Source organism: Symphalangus syndactylus, chromosome Y (assembly GCF_028878055.3).
Source record: "Symphalangus syndactylus isolate Jambi chromosome Y, NHGRI_mSymSyn1-v2.1_pri, whole genome shotgun sequence".
In the NCBI taxonomy this organism is placed as follows: Eukaryota; Metazoa; Chordata; class Mammalia; order Primates; family Hylobatidae; genus Symphalangus; species Symphalangus syndactylus.
In genome coordinates this window covers 28,669,457-28,685,000 of record NC_072448.2, presented here as the reverse complement: position 1 = coordinate 28,685,000, position 15,544 = coordinate 28,669,457, and the positions used below count along the sequence as shown (strand labels likewise).

The following is a 15,544-nucleotide window of genomic DNA, read 5'->3' as shown; positions in this document are numbered from 1 at the left end:
ACCCACCCGACACACACACACGCCACCGCCCCCGCCCCCCCAAGACCCTCCACGCGCCCGCGTGCGAGCAGGCGGCGGACCGCCCGGCCCGTGCCCGGCAGCCGCGAGGGACCGGCGGCCACGCGCGCGCGGCGGGCGCGGCGGGGCGGCGGCGAGGCGGGGAGGGCGCTCCCCACCCGCCCCGCGGGGCGGCCCCGACGTCCGGGCGGCGAGCGAGAGGCGGACCGCGGGGCCCAGCCCGGGGACAGTCGCGCCGTGCGGCCGCAGCACCCGCGCACCGGCCCGGGTCGAGGCCCGGGGCCAGGCCGAAGCCCGGACCCGAGCCCCGCCCCCCGGCGGGCGCGGGGGCAGGGGTGGCACACGCGCCACACGACGGCCGAGGGAGGCGAGGAGGGCCGACCGAAGCCGACCGGCGCGCCCGCCCCCACGCCCGGGACGAGGGACCGCGACCGGGGCCGAGGCCCCGGCCCGGGCCCCACCCCCCGACCCGGGGAAAGGGCCAGCGGCCGGCAGAGGCGGAAGTCGACCCTCGCGCCACCCATCGCACGAACGCCTGGCCGGGAGGGACCACCGGGCCGCGCTCGGGCGCACGCGCGCGCCGAACGGGGCAACGCCACGCGGGGCAGGAGGAGGGGCTCTCCCCGGACGCCGACGCCCAGGACAGACGCCTCTCAGGGAAGGGCCGCGGCGGGCCCGGGAAGCGAGGCGCACCCGGGGCCGCGCCGACCCGAGGCGGAAGAGCGGGACGGGAGAAGACGAGAACGCCGGGGCGAGGCCGAGGCGACGGGGGAAGGCGCGAGAAACGCGGCCGGCGGGGAAGGGGACACCGCGGGAACCGCGTCGAGCGCAGCCGACCGCGGCCGGGGCACACGCACGGAGGCGGCACCCGGAGCGGAAGACCGGCCTCCGGCGATCCCCGCGGCTCCCCACACCGCCGCCGCAGTCGCGGCCAGCCCCCCGGAACGCCCTCCACCCCCCGCACGCGCCGACCCCCAAAAACCCTCCGGGCGCCCACCGGGCCCAAGCCGGGGCGCGCCACCGACCCGGTCCCGAAAGCGCGCGCGCGCGCCGGGGGGGACGCGGACACCGGGCCAAACGGTGGCCGGCGGCGGCGCCCCACGAGGCGGTGCCGGGTTCGGGCCCAGACGGGGCCGCCACCGACGTAAAGCCGGTGCTGAGCCGCTCGGGGAGAGGGGATTCGGCAGGCGGCGGGCGGGGAAGGGGGCGCGCACGCGGAGGGGCGGGGGCCAGGGACCGCGAGGGCGAGAGCCCCCGGGAGCCCGCTGAGGGGCGGCTCGGGGGAGAAACCTCAGGCGCGGCCGGGCCACCAGGAAAACACCGCCACGGGATCCCACCGCCACAGACACGAGGGCGGTCCCGCGGCGCACCGCCTGGGACGCCGGCCGGCCCTCGGCACCCACCCACCGAGACCCGCCTCCTCACGAGACCCGGGGCCCCGGCCACCGGGCCCCCCACCCCGCGAAGCGACCACAGCCACACACCCGACACCAGGGCCGCATCGCCCGGGATTCTCGTCCATCCTCCGACCCGGTCCCGCTCCGGGAGACCGGCGCGCCCCCACCGCGGGACGCTTTCCCGGGGCCAGGCGGCCCGAACCCTTGCCACGCAAACGCGGGCGCCGGCACCGGTCGCGACTCGGCACGGGAGCGGGCGGAGAGCCGGCTCGACAGCGGAGAGGGGTCACGCGCCGGACGGAACGCCGCGCACACCCCACCGCTCGCGGCACAGCCTCCGAACCGCTAGGACGCCGGGCCCGGCCCGGCGGGATCCTCCCCCGACTCGGAAGGGGGAGGCGCGGGCCACAGTAGGCGACGAGCCACGCTCGGCCCCCACCACCGCGGTCGGGGGCCGGCGGAACCCTCGCTCTCCCCCCCCTCACCCCACCGAGGGGGGAAGCGGAGGAGGGTCCGCCGCGAGCGAGTCGCTACGGCAAGCGCTACCATCACGCACAGAGAGAGGCGGCGGGCCGGGGGATCCGGTACCCCAACGCACGCCTCTCGGATCGCTAGAGAAGGCTTTCTCACCGAGGGCGGGTCACTCTCCCCACCCGCCAGTCGCCCCTCGTCGGGCCCGCGGAGGCGCTCGGGGACGCCCGGGGATGGGAGGGAGGGGCCTGCGGTAGGAGGAAACGCACAGCCGCGTGCGGCAACCTCGAGCGTTCGCGGTCAGGGCGGGGGGGGGGGGAGAGAGACCCGGCTGGTGCGCATGCGCGCAACCCCCCGAGGCCCCGCCCCCCTTCCCACCTCCACCGGCCTCCTTCCTTCCGAGGCGAAGCGCCTCCGAAGTCAACCCACACACGGCCGGTCAGAGGCGGGACGGCAGCCCCTCGGCGGCCGGCCGGCGCACGCGTCACCGGCCCGAGAGCCCACCGCGATCGCTCACACGGGCCCCGCGCGCACCCGCCAGGGGGGAAGCACGGGACACGTGCGCTCGCCGGACCACGCGGCGCCCTTCCCCGCGTGGGAGGGGCGCGTCTCACTCCACCGCCTCGACCCCCCGACACCGACGAGCTCCCTCAGGACCCACGCGCGGACGCCGCGGCGGCGACCGGAAGAGGGGGCGCCGGGGGCGGGAAAGACACACCACCGCTCGGCCTCGGGCACCTGAGGGACAACCCGGAGCGCTCCAGGAGCACCGCAAAGGCCCAGGCGGAGCCCACGCTCGCGCGACCCCCAAGAGGGCAGCACGACGGGCCGGCGGGACGGCACCCCACCGCCGCGGAGGGGGGCCGCCCGCGAGTCGACAACCACAGGAGGCGAGAGCGAGGGGTGCCCGCCGCGTCAGAGGACCCCGCCGACCCACGCCGCGTGGCGGAAGGCAGGGACGGGACAGCGAGGTCGGGCCGGGTTCCGCGCCCCTCGCCTTCCCCAGCGCACCACCCGCAGGCGGGGAGGAGAGACGAGGGGCCCCCGCGGGCGGAGCGAGAAGAACGGTCCCATTCGCCACGAATGTCCGCCCCTCGCCCGTCGCGGCTCGGACCCTGCCCGGGAGAGCATGACGCCACCACATCGATCACGAGGAGCCCCCCCCAAGGAGCGGGAGGCGGCCAGCCGGCCAGCCAGCGAGCCAGCGAGCCGATCAGCCCGGCCGTTCCCCGCTCTGGGGGGGGGAGGGGCGGCGGACAACCCAGCGGAAACGAGGACGCCTGACACGCGCGGCACGGAGCCAACGGGGTGGGGTTGTCACGGCCGCCCCGGGTGCCCGCAGCGGGGAGCGCACGGGGGCAGGGTAGCCCTCGCCGCCTTCCCCGCCGCCCCCAGGCGGGGGGGTCAGAGACCCGGACCCGGGCCGGCACCGGGGGGCGGGAGTCGGGGCGCTCGGATGCACGAGAGAGCAGCAGGCTCACGGGCCCCAGCAGGCGGCTCAAGCAGGAGCAGGGCCGGCTAGCCGGGTCACCGGTAGGCCAGAGCCCCGCACGCATCCAGAGGCCCAACCTCTCCAGCGACAGGTCGCCAGAGGACAGCGTGTCAGCAATAACCCGGTGGCCCAAAATGCCGACTCGCAGTGAGAGATATACCTGCCCCGGGGGCAGGAGGGCGAGTCACCGACACCGCCGCCGGCCCAGGGGACCCACGACACGGACATCTGTCCCCAAAAACGCCACCATCGCAGCCAGACACGGAGCACCCCGGACCCTCTGGTCTACCCCAGGACACACGCGGGAGCAGCCCCGGGCCAGGGACGCCCTCCCGGCCACCCGTGCCACACGCAGGGGCCGGCCCGCATCTCCGGAGCGAGACCCGGAAGCATTTTCGGCCGGCCCCTCGTACGACCGGGACACGCGGGGGACCGAAGGCCGGCCGGGCGTGACCTCTCGGGGCCGCACGCGCGCTCAGGGAGCGCTCCCCGACTCCTCACGGGGACTCGCCAGAAAAGATGACTTGGCAGAGGGACCGCTCCCCGGCACCCGAGGGACGGGGGCAGGACGGTCCCCGGCTCCCCCACGGGGACGCGGAAACAAATTCGACCGCCGCCTCAGACGGCCAGGACGCGCGCGGGCCCGGCAAATGGCGTCCCCAGGCTCCCGGGCCACGCGCGGCCGGTCCCCGCGGGTCGCGGCTCGGGCCTCGGGAGCCGCGGCGTGCTGGTCGACCGGCCCGGGCAGTCCCCACACCCGGCTCGGGCTCAGAAGCGCAGCGACAGCCTCTCCCCCACATAAACCTGCACGCCCGAGCTCTGAGTCACAGGCGACGCGCCACCGCTCTGGCGCCACCGGGCCAGCCCGGCTGACGACCGCGGGCTTTCCGGAGCTCTGCCTCGCTCACAGCAGGGACGGTCCCCTCCTTCGGCAGCTGCCACCGCAGCTCCGGAAGCCCAGAGGACGGTATAAAAGCGGCCGCCAGATGGAGCCCGACAACCGTCGCCAACGTCAGCGAGAGCGATCCGGTCGGCAGGGCGGCCCGTGGACCGCAAAACCGAAACCGTGAGTCGAGAAGCTCTTCCCGGGGCCGAAAACGCAGCCCCTCTCCCCCATCTCCACAGAAACCGTCCCCAAAGCGCGTCTCCGCATCGACCGCGACAGAGTCAGAAGACAACTCACGGCGTCTGGGTGTTTGGAGATGCATCTCGGAGGGAGGGAGGGAGGGAGGGAGGGAGGGAGAGAGACAGGACAAACGAGGACTCGGTCGCGGGTCGTTGAGGACACAGGGAGACGCAGAATGCGTAGGCTCTTCGAGAGCCCACACAAAGGCAGACAGAGGAAGAGAAAGAGGGAGGGAGGGAGGCAGGGAGGGAAGGAGGAAGGGAGGCAGGGAGGGAACGCAGAAAAGAGACAGACGGTGAAAGGAAAGGAGGGAGGGAAGGGAGCGGGGAGGGAGGAAGAAAATGGAGAACACAGAGACCATTTAAAAAACGGAGACGAAGAAACAAAACTTCTTAAACATTCCATTTTACAAAGAGAGATAGAAAGGAAAGAAACATGAAAAAAGAGAGAAAGAACGAGGAAAGACACGAAGGCAAGAAGGGAAACACAAACAGAGAGGAAGGACAAAAGAAGCAAAGACAGGGAAGGAAACACACATAAAGCACGAAAGAAAAAAGAACAGAAAGAGGGAAAGGAAGGAAGAAGGAAGAAAAACGTAAGGAAGGAGAGAAAGGAAGAAAGGAAGGAAGAAAAGCATAAAGGAGAGAAAGAGAGCAGGAAAGAACACGGAGACAAACAGTCACAAACACGTTTATCTATTTATAAACGTGCATATATAACATTCTTTATACAGAAACAAATGTATGTGTTTCTATGTAACTGCTTATATATCGATATTTACTTATTTACGTAGAAGCACCCGTATCTGTATAGAATAGGTATATGTATTTATCGTATACAAATATGTTGACTTACACATCCACGTAAGCATCTGTATATACATAGACCCATCAACACAAGCACTCACGTTTATATATAAAAGTATAAAAACGTCTACATCTGTAAACGTACGTACATACATAGAAATGGAAAAAAAGACCTACCCTACGAGAAGTCAATAGGCCGGCGCGGTGGCTCACGCCCGTCATCCCAGCATTTTGAGAGGCCGAGGTGGGCGCATCACCTGAGGTCGGGAGTTGGAGACCAGCCTGACCGACACGGTGAAACCCCGTCTCTGCTAAAAATACAAAACTTCAGCCAGGCGTGGGGGTGCATCCCTGTAACCCCAGCTACTCAGGAGGCTGAGGCAGGAAAATCGCCGGAACCCGGGAGGCGGATGGTGCGGTGAGACGATCACGCCATTGCACTCCAGCCGGTGAAACAAGAGTGAAACTGTCTCAAAAAGACGAAACAGAAGAAAGAAAAAGAAAGGAAGAAAGAAAGAGAGAAAGAAAAAAGAAACAGAGAGAAAGAGTGAAAGAAAGAAAGAAAGAAAGAAAGAGAAAGAAAGAAAGAGAAAGAGAGAAAGAGAGAAAGAAAGAAAGAAAGAAAGAAAGAAAGAAAGAAAGAAAGAGGCTAGGCACGGTGGCTCACGCCGGTAATCCCAGCACTTTGGGAGGCCAAGGCAGGCGGATCACCGGAGGTTGGGAGTCTGAGACCAGCCTGACCAACGTGAAGAAACACCGTCTCTACAAAGAATACAAAATTAGCCGGGCATGGTGGCACACGCCTGTAATCCCAGCTACTAGGGAGGCAGGAGAGTCGCTTGAACCTGCGAGGCAGAGGTTGCGGTGATCCGACATCTCTAGCCTGGGCAACAAGAGTGAAACTCCGTCTCCAAAAAAAAAAAAAAAAAAAAGGAAAAAAATGAAACAAGAAAGAAAGAAGAAAGAAGAAAGAAAGAAAGAGAAAGGAAAAAGAAACAGAAACAGTGAAAGAAAGAAAGAAAAAGAAAGGAAAGAGAGAGAGAGAAAGAAGAAAGAAAGAAAGAAAGAAAGAAAGAAAGAAAGAAAGAAAGAAAGAAAGAAAGAAAGAAAGAAAGAAAGAAAGAAAGAAAGAAAGAAAGAAAGAGGCTAGGCACGGTGGCTCACGCCGGTAATCCCAGCACTTTGGGAGGCCAAGGCAGGCGGATCACCGGAGGTTGGGAGTCTGAGACCAGCCTGACCAACGTGAAGAAACACCGTCTCTACAAAGAATACAAAATTAGCCGGGCATGGTGGCACACGCCTGTAATCCCAGCTACTAGGGAGGCAGGAGAGTCGCTTGAACCTGCGAGGCAGAGGTTGCGGTGATCCGACATCTCTAGCCTGGGCAACAAGAGTGAAACTCCGTCTCCAAAAAAAAAAAAAAAAAAAAGGAAAAAAATGAAACAAGAAAGAAAGAAGAAAGAAGAAAGAAAGAAAGAGAAAGGAAAAAGAAACAGAAACAGTGAAAGAAAGAAAGAAAAAGAAAGGAAAGAGAGAGAGAGAAAGAAGAAAGAAAGAAAGAAAGAAAGAAAGAAAGAAAGAAGAAAGAAAGAAAGAAAGAAAGAAAGAAAGAAAGAAAGAAAGAAAGAGGCTAGGCACGGTGGCTCACGCCGGTAATCCCAGCACTTTGGGAGGCCAAGGCAGGCGGATCACCGGAGGTTGGGAGTCTGAGACCAGCCTGACCAACGTGAAGAAACACCGTCTCTACAAAGAATACAAAATTAGCCGGGCATGGTGGCACACGCCTGTAATCCCAGCTACTAGGGAGGCAGGAGAGTCGCTTGAACCTGCGAGGCAGAGGTTGCGGTGATCCGACATCTCTAGCCTGGGCAACAAGAGTGAAACTCCGTCTCCAAAAAAAAAAAAAAAAAACGAAAAAAATGAAACAAGAAAGAAAGAAGAAAGAGAAAGAAAGAAAGAAAGAAAGAAAGAAAGAAAGAAAGAAAGAAAGAAAGAAAGAAAGAGGCTAGGCACGGTGGCTCACGCCGGTAATCCCAGCACTTTGGGAGGCCAAGGCAGGCGGATCACCTGAGGTTGGGAGTTTGAGACCAGCCTGACCAACGTAAAGAAACACCATCTCTACAAAGAATACAAAATTAGCCGGGCATGGTGGCACATGCCTGTAATCCCAGCTACTAGGGAGGCAGGAGAGTCGCTTGAACCTGGGAGACAGAGGTTGCGGTGAGCCGAGATCTCTAGCCTGGGCAACAAGGGTGAAACTCTGTGTCAAAAAAAATAAAGAAAAAGAAGATGAAAGAAAGAAAGAAAGAAAGAAAGAAGAAAGAAAGAGAGAGAGAGAGAGAGAGAGAGAGAGAAAGAAAGAAAGAAAGAAAGAAAGAAAGAAAGAAAGAAAGAAAGGAAAGAAAGAAGGAAAGAAAGAGAGAGAGAGAGAGAAAGAAAGAAAGAAAGAAAGGAAAGAAAGAAGGAAAGAAAGAGAGAGAGAGAGAGAGAGAAAGAAAGAAAGAAAGAAAGAAAGAAAGGAAAGAAAGAAGAAAGAATGAAAGAAAGAAAGAAAGAAAGAAAGGAAGAAAGAAAGAAGGAAAGAAAGAAAGAAAGAAAGAAAGAAAGAAAGAAAGAAAGAAAGAAAGAGAAGGAAAGAGGCCAGGCACGGTGGCTCACACCTGTAATCCCCACACTTTGGGAGGCCGAGGTGCTAGGATCACCTGAGGTCAGGAGTTTGAGTCCAGCCGCAACATGGAGAAACCCCGTCTCTACTAAAACTACAAAATTAGCCGGGCGTGGTGGTGCAGGCCTGTAATCCCAGCTACTCGGGAGGCTGAGGTAGGAGAATCGCTTGAACCTGGGTTGCGGAGGTTGCGGTGAGCCGAGATGGCGCCATTGCACTCCAGCCTGGGTAACGAGAGTGAAACTCCGTCTCCAAAAAAAACTAAAGGAAAAAATGAAACAAGAAATAAAGAAAGAAGAAAGAAAGAACGAAAGAAAGAACGAAAGAAAGAAAGAAAGAAAGAAAGAAAGAAAGAAAGAAAGAAGAAAGAAAGAAAGAAAGAAGAAAAGGCAAGGCAAATCTACCTGCTTTCACTACATCTGGGGAGAATCAGGAAAGTCACCACTAACAAGGCCTAAAGTGGGGCTGCCGTCTGTAAAACCCGAACAGAAGAGTCCACGCGGGTTAAAGACACGAAGAAAGACAAGGAAACAAAGGATCAAAGAGAAGAACCATCTGGCCCAGCCAGGGTCTGTCTCTGAGATTGTCTGGGCAACCAGGGAGTGGGACGGAGGGAGGGCGGTCCTCCGAGACTCCGTCTCAGAAATATAACTCATGATAATAAAAAAAGATTCAGTTACCAAAAAAATCACGCATCATTCGTAACGTGTTTGATGCCTCGAAAGGCGAGAGGCGTATGTGTATGTCACTGTGGGCTCGTTTTCTTTTTTTCCTCTTCTCCCGGAAACTCACTTTTTAATTATTTTGTTTCATTTCATTTTTCTTTTTATTGTTTTGAGACGGAGTCTCGCTCTGTCGGCCAGGCTGGGGTGCAGTGGCGCGATCTCGGCTCACTGCAACCTCCGCCTTCCAGGTTCAAGCGATTCTCCTGCCTCAGCTCGGCCTCCCGAGTAGCCGGGATTACAGACGTACAGCACCGCGCCCGGCTAATTTTGTGTATTTTGAGTAGAGACCGGGTTTCACCATACTGGCCCTGCTGGTCTGACCGCCTCGTGATCCACCGGCCTCGGCCTCCCGAAGTGCTGGGATGACAGGCTTGAGCCACGGCACAGGGCCTATTTATTTATTTTATTCTATTTTATTTTATTTTTATTTTCTTGATGGATTTTTATTTATGGGTTTATTTATTTTATTTTATTTTTCGGAGACGTAGTTTCGCTGTTGTTGCTCAGACCGGAGTGCAATGGCGCGATCTCGGCTCACCGCAACCTCCGCCTCCCGGGTTCAAGCAATTCTCCTGCCTCGGCCTTCCTAGCAGCTGGGATTACAGGCATGTGGCACCACGCCGGGCTAATTTTGTATTTTCAATTGAGACGGGATTTCTCCATGTTTTTCAGGCTTGTCTCCAACTCCCGACCTCAGGTGACGCGCCCAGCTCTGTCTCCCAAAGTGATGGGATTACAGGCATGAGCCGCCGTGCCCGGCCTATTGTATTGTATCGTATTGTATTGTATTGTATTGTATTGTATTGTATTGTATTGTATTGTATCGTATCGTATCGTACCGTACCGTACCGTACCGTACCGTACCGTACCGTACCGTACCGTACCGTACCGTACTGTATGGTGTTGACTTATTTTATTTATTTAGTTTTATGTTATTTTCTTTGTTTGTTTGTTTTGGCCTGACCAAACGTCCATCAGACCCAGTCGTCGAAGTGGCGCTTCCCTTGGCAACAAGGGAGGGAGGAAGTTGGAGATGAGGGTGGGGGCGGTGGAGAAGACACAGTTGCCCCAGGCTGTGCGCAGGCGGCCTGAGATTCCTTCCTCTGTGAGGCCTCCCTTTTCAGAGTAACAGTGGCCGCTAGGTGATGCCCGACGTCTACCAATGAGAGTGTCAGCCCGGAATGAATTGGGATCGCCTGGAGGGGGATGGGGGAGGGGGAAGGATGGAGGCCCCCACAGCACAGTGGGTCACCGCGCCCTCCCAGGCGATCCCCACAACTACTCGACCAGGGACTCTGGGGGGAGGCAGCCTGAGCCCCCACCCATCGGATCATCTGGAACTTCCGTCCAGAGACCAGAGACCGACTGGGAATTCTCTCCCTCAAGGTCCAAATCGAAAAGAATCACTGGCACAGACACCGGGACTGAGGCCATTTCTAAAAGACTGGTTTCTGCGTTTTTGGTATATCCGTGTATGTCTGTAACACAAAATTACTTATTTTAAACGATTTTTGTCCTCCTGACGTGTACGGTCCTGTGGTAGACAGACCAGGGGACTCCTCAGCTCAGAGTCCGTGAGGCCAGAAGGTGACGTCCTAAATTTCTATTTAGAATGAATTTAAGCACACCAGCCAAGCACTCTGCCGTGAAACTGTCGGCGGGAAGACAAGCGGGTGGGGGCGGGGGGGAGGTGGGGAAGCCGGGCGCGGTAGGTCCACGCCTGTCATCCCCGCAGTTTTGGGAGGCCAAGGGCAGGTGGATCCCTCGATCCAAGCCTTTGGCAACGTGGCGAAACCTCGTCCCTAAAAAAAAACACAAAAACTAACTGGTTTCATAACTTGGACTCCAACTTAATAAATAGATAAATAGGCCGGGGGCGGTGGCTCACGCCTGTCATCCCAGCACTTTAGGAGGCCCAGACGGACGGATCACGGGGTCAGGAGATCGAGACCATCGTGGCTACCGCAGTGAAACCCCGTCTCTACTCAAAATACAAAAAGTTAGTCAGGCGCGGTGGCGGGCGCCTGTAGTCCCAGCTACTTGGGAGGCTGGGGCAGAAGGTCGTGAACCCGGGAGGCAGAGCTTGCAGTGAGCCGAGATCGCGCCGCTGCACTCCAGCCTGGGCAACAGAGCGAGAGTCTGTCTCGAAAAGAAACAAACAAATAAATAAATAAATAAATAAATAAATAAATAAATAAATGTCAGTAAATACATGGATTAAAATTGAAAACTAAAAAAAAAAAAAAAAAAAATGTAGCCGGCCGGGCGCGATGGCTCACGCCTGTCATCCCAGCAATTTGGGAGGCCGAGGCGGGCAGATCAACTGGGGTCGCCAGTTCGTTCGAGACCAGCCTGACCCACATGGAGAAATGCCGTCTCTACTAACAATACAAAATCAGCCGGGTGTGGTGGCCCATGCCTGTAATCCCAGCTACTCAGGAGGCTGAGGCAGGAGAGTCACTTGAACACGGGAGGTGGAGGTTGCGGCGAGCCGAGATGGTGCCATTGCACTCCGGCGTGGGCACCAAGAGTGAAACTCCTTCCCCCGCCCCCCAAAAAATTAAGTGCTGTGTTCTGTTATTTTTGCTTCCTACCCTGAGAAGAACATAATACAGCTGTTGTCTGCCTGCCTGCCTGCCTGCCTGCCTGCCTGCCTGCCTGCCTGCCTGTGACAGGGCCTCACTGTCTTTCGCCCAGACTGGAGTGCAGTGACACCATTCATTATGGCTCACTGGCTGCAGCCTCAACCTGCCCAGGGTTAGGCGATTCCTCAAGGGATCCTACGGCCTCGGCCTCCCAAAGTGCTGGGGTTGCAGGCGTGAGCCACCAGCACCCGGCCCGAGTCAATACGTCTTGTCTCACTACGTCTTAACCACACACCCATGAAGGACTCAAGTCAAGAGAGAGTCGGCAAGAGACTCTCAGCATTCTCTTCCGAAAGCACGTGTGTCCCGAGCTCCTGTGGTTTTAGGTGGCCACGCGTAGAGGAGAGATTTCCAATGTTTCCAGAGCGGTGCGAGCCACAGCCATTCGGGGCATCCGAGCCGGAGATGGGGTTTCTGACAGCGACTTGAGGGCCAGGAAGGGCCAGAATCTGCCAAGGCCCGTGTTCCAGGGTGGGGCCCGATGGAACCCAAGGTAGAGGGAGTCCGCCGTCCGCACAGAGAGAGCCCCAGCCCTAGGCCCCACTGTGCAGACCGAATCAGAAGGAAGAGAGTCCTTCGTCCTACATGCCACATCCCTCCACCGAACTTGGGAGCGGAAACATGGAAACCCCGTGTTTCCAAACGTGAGGTGACTCTCGGTTTACAATGGGTCACAAGGGGCCGGGCTCTCCGGAGTCCGCAGGATAAAGAAGTCATTTCTTGCTCGGCCTCCCCCATCCCCTGGTAACTGTCGCTGGTGACTTTAAATGAGCCGGGGCCGGCAGGCCCAGGAGCCGCTACGGGGGGAGGGGGCGGGGGGGTGTGCCTCAGGCACTGCAGAAAGGAAGTGGGCCTGAGCCCGGAGGATGACGGTGCTGCAGGAACCCGTCCGGGCAGCTATATGGCAAGCACTAAACCGCTATGCTTACCGAGATGCGGTTTTCCTCGCAGAACGCCTTTATGCAGAAGTACACTCAGAGGAAGCCTCGTTTTTACTGGAGACCTGTTCTTACCGCTCAGGAAAGGCCTACAAAGCATATAGACTCTTGAAAGGACACAGTTGTGCTACACCTCAATGCAAATACCTGCTTGCAAAATGTCGTCTTGATCTCAGCAAGCTTGCAGAAGGCGAACGAATCTTATCCGGTGGGGTGTTTAATAAACAGAAAAGCCATGATGATATCGTTACTCATATGTTATTGAGTTTGGTGATTCGGCTTGCTTTACTCTCTCATCGTTGGGACACGTATATCGCAAGACAGATCCGCTTGCCAAAGCATCGGAGTGTTACCCAAAGGGCCTTCGTTTCAAGCCTTTCTTCTGGTATCCCTTTGAATCATTCTGTGAAATAGGTGAAAAGCCGGATCCTGACCAAACGTTTAAATTCACATCTTTACAGAACTTTAGCAACGGTCTGCCCAACCGTTGCACCACACAAGTACCTCGTCATAGTTTATGTCACAGACAGCCTGAGACCCTTCTTACGGAAACACCCCAGGACACAATTGAATTAAACAGATTGAATTGAGAATCTTCCAATTCAAAGTACTCCTTGAATACAGATTCCCCAGTGTCTTCCATTGATTCAGCTGTCATTTCACCTGATACCGTCCCACTGGGAACAGGAACTTCCATATTATCTACGCAGGTTCAAAAGAAGCCAAAAGCTGGTCGAAGTTTATCAGGACGACCAGCAGCTGTTAGTCCATTAACTCCAAGTGTTGGGATTTTGCCATTAGAAACCCCAAGTCCGGGAGATGGATGGATCCTATTTACAAAACTACACTAGTATTAGACACCTCCTGTCACTGACGTGCCATCCACCGGAGCCCCTTCAAAAAAGCCTGTTGCCAGAATCGGCCGAACTGGAGCACAGTCTGTCTTCTCACAGAGTGGACATAGCCGAGAGGTAACTCCAATTCTTGCAAAAACACAAAGTTCTGGTCCACAAACAAGGGCATCACCTCAGGTATCGAGCCCCACTGTGGCATCTCCCCTAAATGCACTGCCTCGAAGAAATCCATGACTCTTGACTAGTGACAGCTCCACAACCAAGGAGAATAGGAAAAAAGTTAAAAATGAAGTGTCCACCTGAAATCCCAAACAGAAAAACAAAAAGTAAAACTAACGAAGGAGGAGTAACTCGACCTCACATCGATGGCAGCCTGGAAATGACAAAATTGGACTCTTCCATCATTTCAGAAGGGAAAATATCCGCAATCACACCTCAGATTCAGGCTTTTAATCTACGAAAAGCAGCAGCCGAAGGCTTGATGAGCCTTCTTCGTGAAAGGGGGAAAGGTTATGTAGCTTTGTGTTCTCACCACTGCACACAAGCTATCGATATTTGGAGCCATCCACCTTCTCCCCACCACGATGCCGGTAGGGTACTGTGCCACATCGGAAGGGCCTATTTTGAGCTTTCAGAGTCCACGCAAGCTGAAAGAATCTTCTCAGAGGTTAGAAGGATGGAGAATTACAGGGTCGAAGGCATGGAGCTCTGCTCCGCAACACTCTGGCATCCTCAAAAAGATGTTGCTCTTTGAGTTCTGTCAAAAGACTTGACAGACGTGGATAAAAATTCGCCAGCCAGAGGCCTGGCGTGCCGCAGGGAACTGTTTCCGCTTGCAACGGGGACACGATATGGCAATTAAATTCTTCCAGAGAGCTATCGAAGTGGATCCAAATCATGCTTAGGCCTCTACTGCATTAGGGCGGGAGTTTGTCTTCACTGTAGAATGGGACAAAGCATTAGCTTGTTTTCGAAATGCTATCAGAGTCCATCCTAGACATTGTAACGCATGGTAAGCGGCAATGAAGTGTAAAGACAAGCTCTTATCGACGGTGCCGGTGCTCGCTGATTTTTCTCGTTAGATAGCTCTTTATTGCCATGAATTTGGTTACAGATACCTAGGGATGGTACATACTGGTCAATAACGTCTAACTGAAATGCTCTCTTACGAAATGTATGTCTTTAACAAACTCTTAAATTAACTCCCGATAATGGAATACCAGATCCTTATACTCAACAGTTGCAGTCTTCTACCAAACTTTTGCAGATACTGTAGTTGTCTTTCGTTTGTGTGTGTGTTTCTTTAGTTTTGTGACTGGATGTGTTACTTTTTCTTTGAACACCGAAATGGTGATGGGGACAAAAAGTGCTTGGGAAATTGGAAAGGAACAGCATAATCCACTTATCGGATAATAGAAAAAAATATTGCAACGATTCACTGGTTGCTGCTTTTTGACAGTGTTCCAGTTGATGGAGTTACTATTAAGAAGTCAGTGTACCCTTTTATTTAGCAGTATCTCCGTTTTACTGTTTTGTACTTGCGTATCAGTAGACACATCGGAAATTACTGCCTAGGTCATATTGTTATCAACCGAATAAGATACGAAAACGTTTGGTCCTACTTCTGCCTCAACACCATACGTGCCGTTGACATTGGTTGTATTTTTCTGGACTGACTTCATAGTTTACACATCAGGTGGCCGGGCGCGGTGGCTCAAGCCTGTCATCCCAGCACTTCGGGAGGCCCAGGCGGGCGGATCACGAGGTCAGGAGATCGAGACCATCCTGGCTAACACGGTGAAACCCCGTCTCTACTAAAAATACAGAAAATTAGCCGGGCGTGTTGGCGGGCGCCTGTAGTCCCAGCTACTCGGGAGGCTGAGGCAGGAGAATGGCGTGAACCCGGGAGGCGGAGCTTGCAGTGAGCCGAGATCGCGCCACTGCACTCCAGCCCGGGCGACAGAGCGAGACTCCGTCTCAAAAAAAAAAAAAAAAAAAAAGAAAGAAAAGAAAAGAAATAGTTTACACATCAAGAGAAGGCCGGACGTGGTGGCTCACGCCTGCCGCCATCCCGGCACTTTCGGAGGCCGAGGCGGGCGGGTCACAAGGTCAAGAGATCGAGACCATCCTGGCCAACGTGGTGGAACCCTGTCCGTATTAAGAGTATAAAACTTAGGTGGCCGTGGTGGAGGGCGCCTGTAGTCCCAGCTACGCGGGAGGCTGAGGCAGGAGAATCGCTTGAACCCGGGAGGTGGAGGCGGCAGTGAGCCGAGATCACCCCATTGCACTCCAGCCTGGGCGACAGAGCGAGCGAGAGGCCGTCTGAAGGAAAAAAAAAAAATTAAAAAAAAAAAAAAAAAAAAAAAAAAAAAAACATAAATAAATACCAGGAGAAACTATAATTCTG

The 15,544-nt window shown here is 56.5% G+C and overlaps 1 pseudogene; it reads left to right on the top strand.

The window, feature by feature from the left end:
• The first annotated feature begins 12,131 nt into the window (after window positions 1-12,131).
• Window positions 12,132-14,370, top strand: LOC129477020 (cell division cycle protein 27 homolog; annotated as a pseudogene).
• Window positions 14,371-15,544: the final 1,174 nt, after the last annotated feature.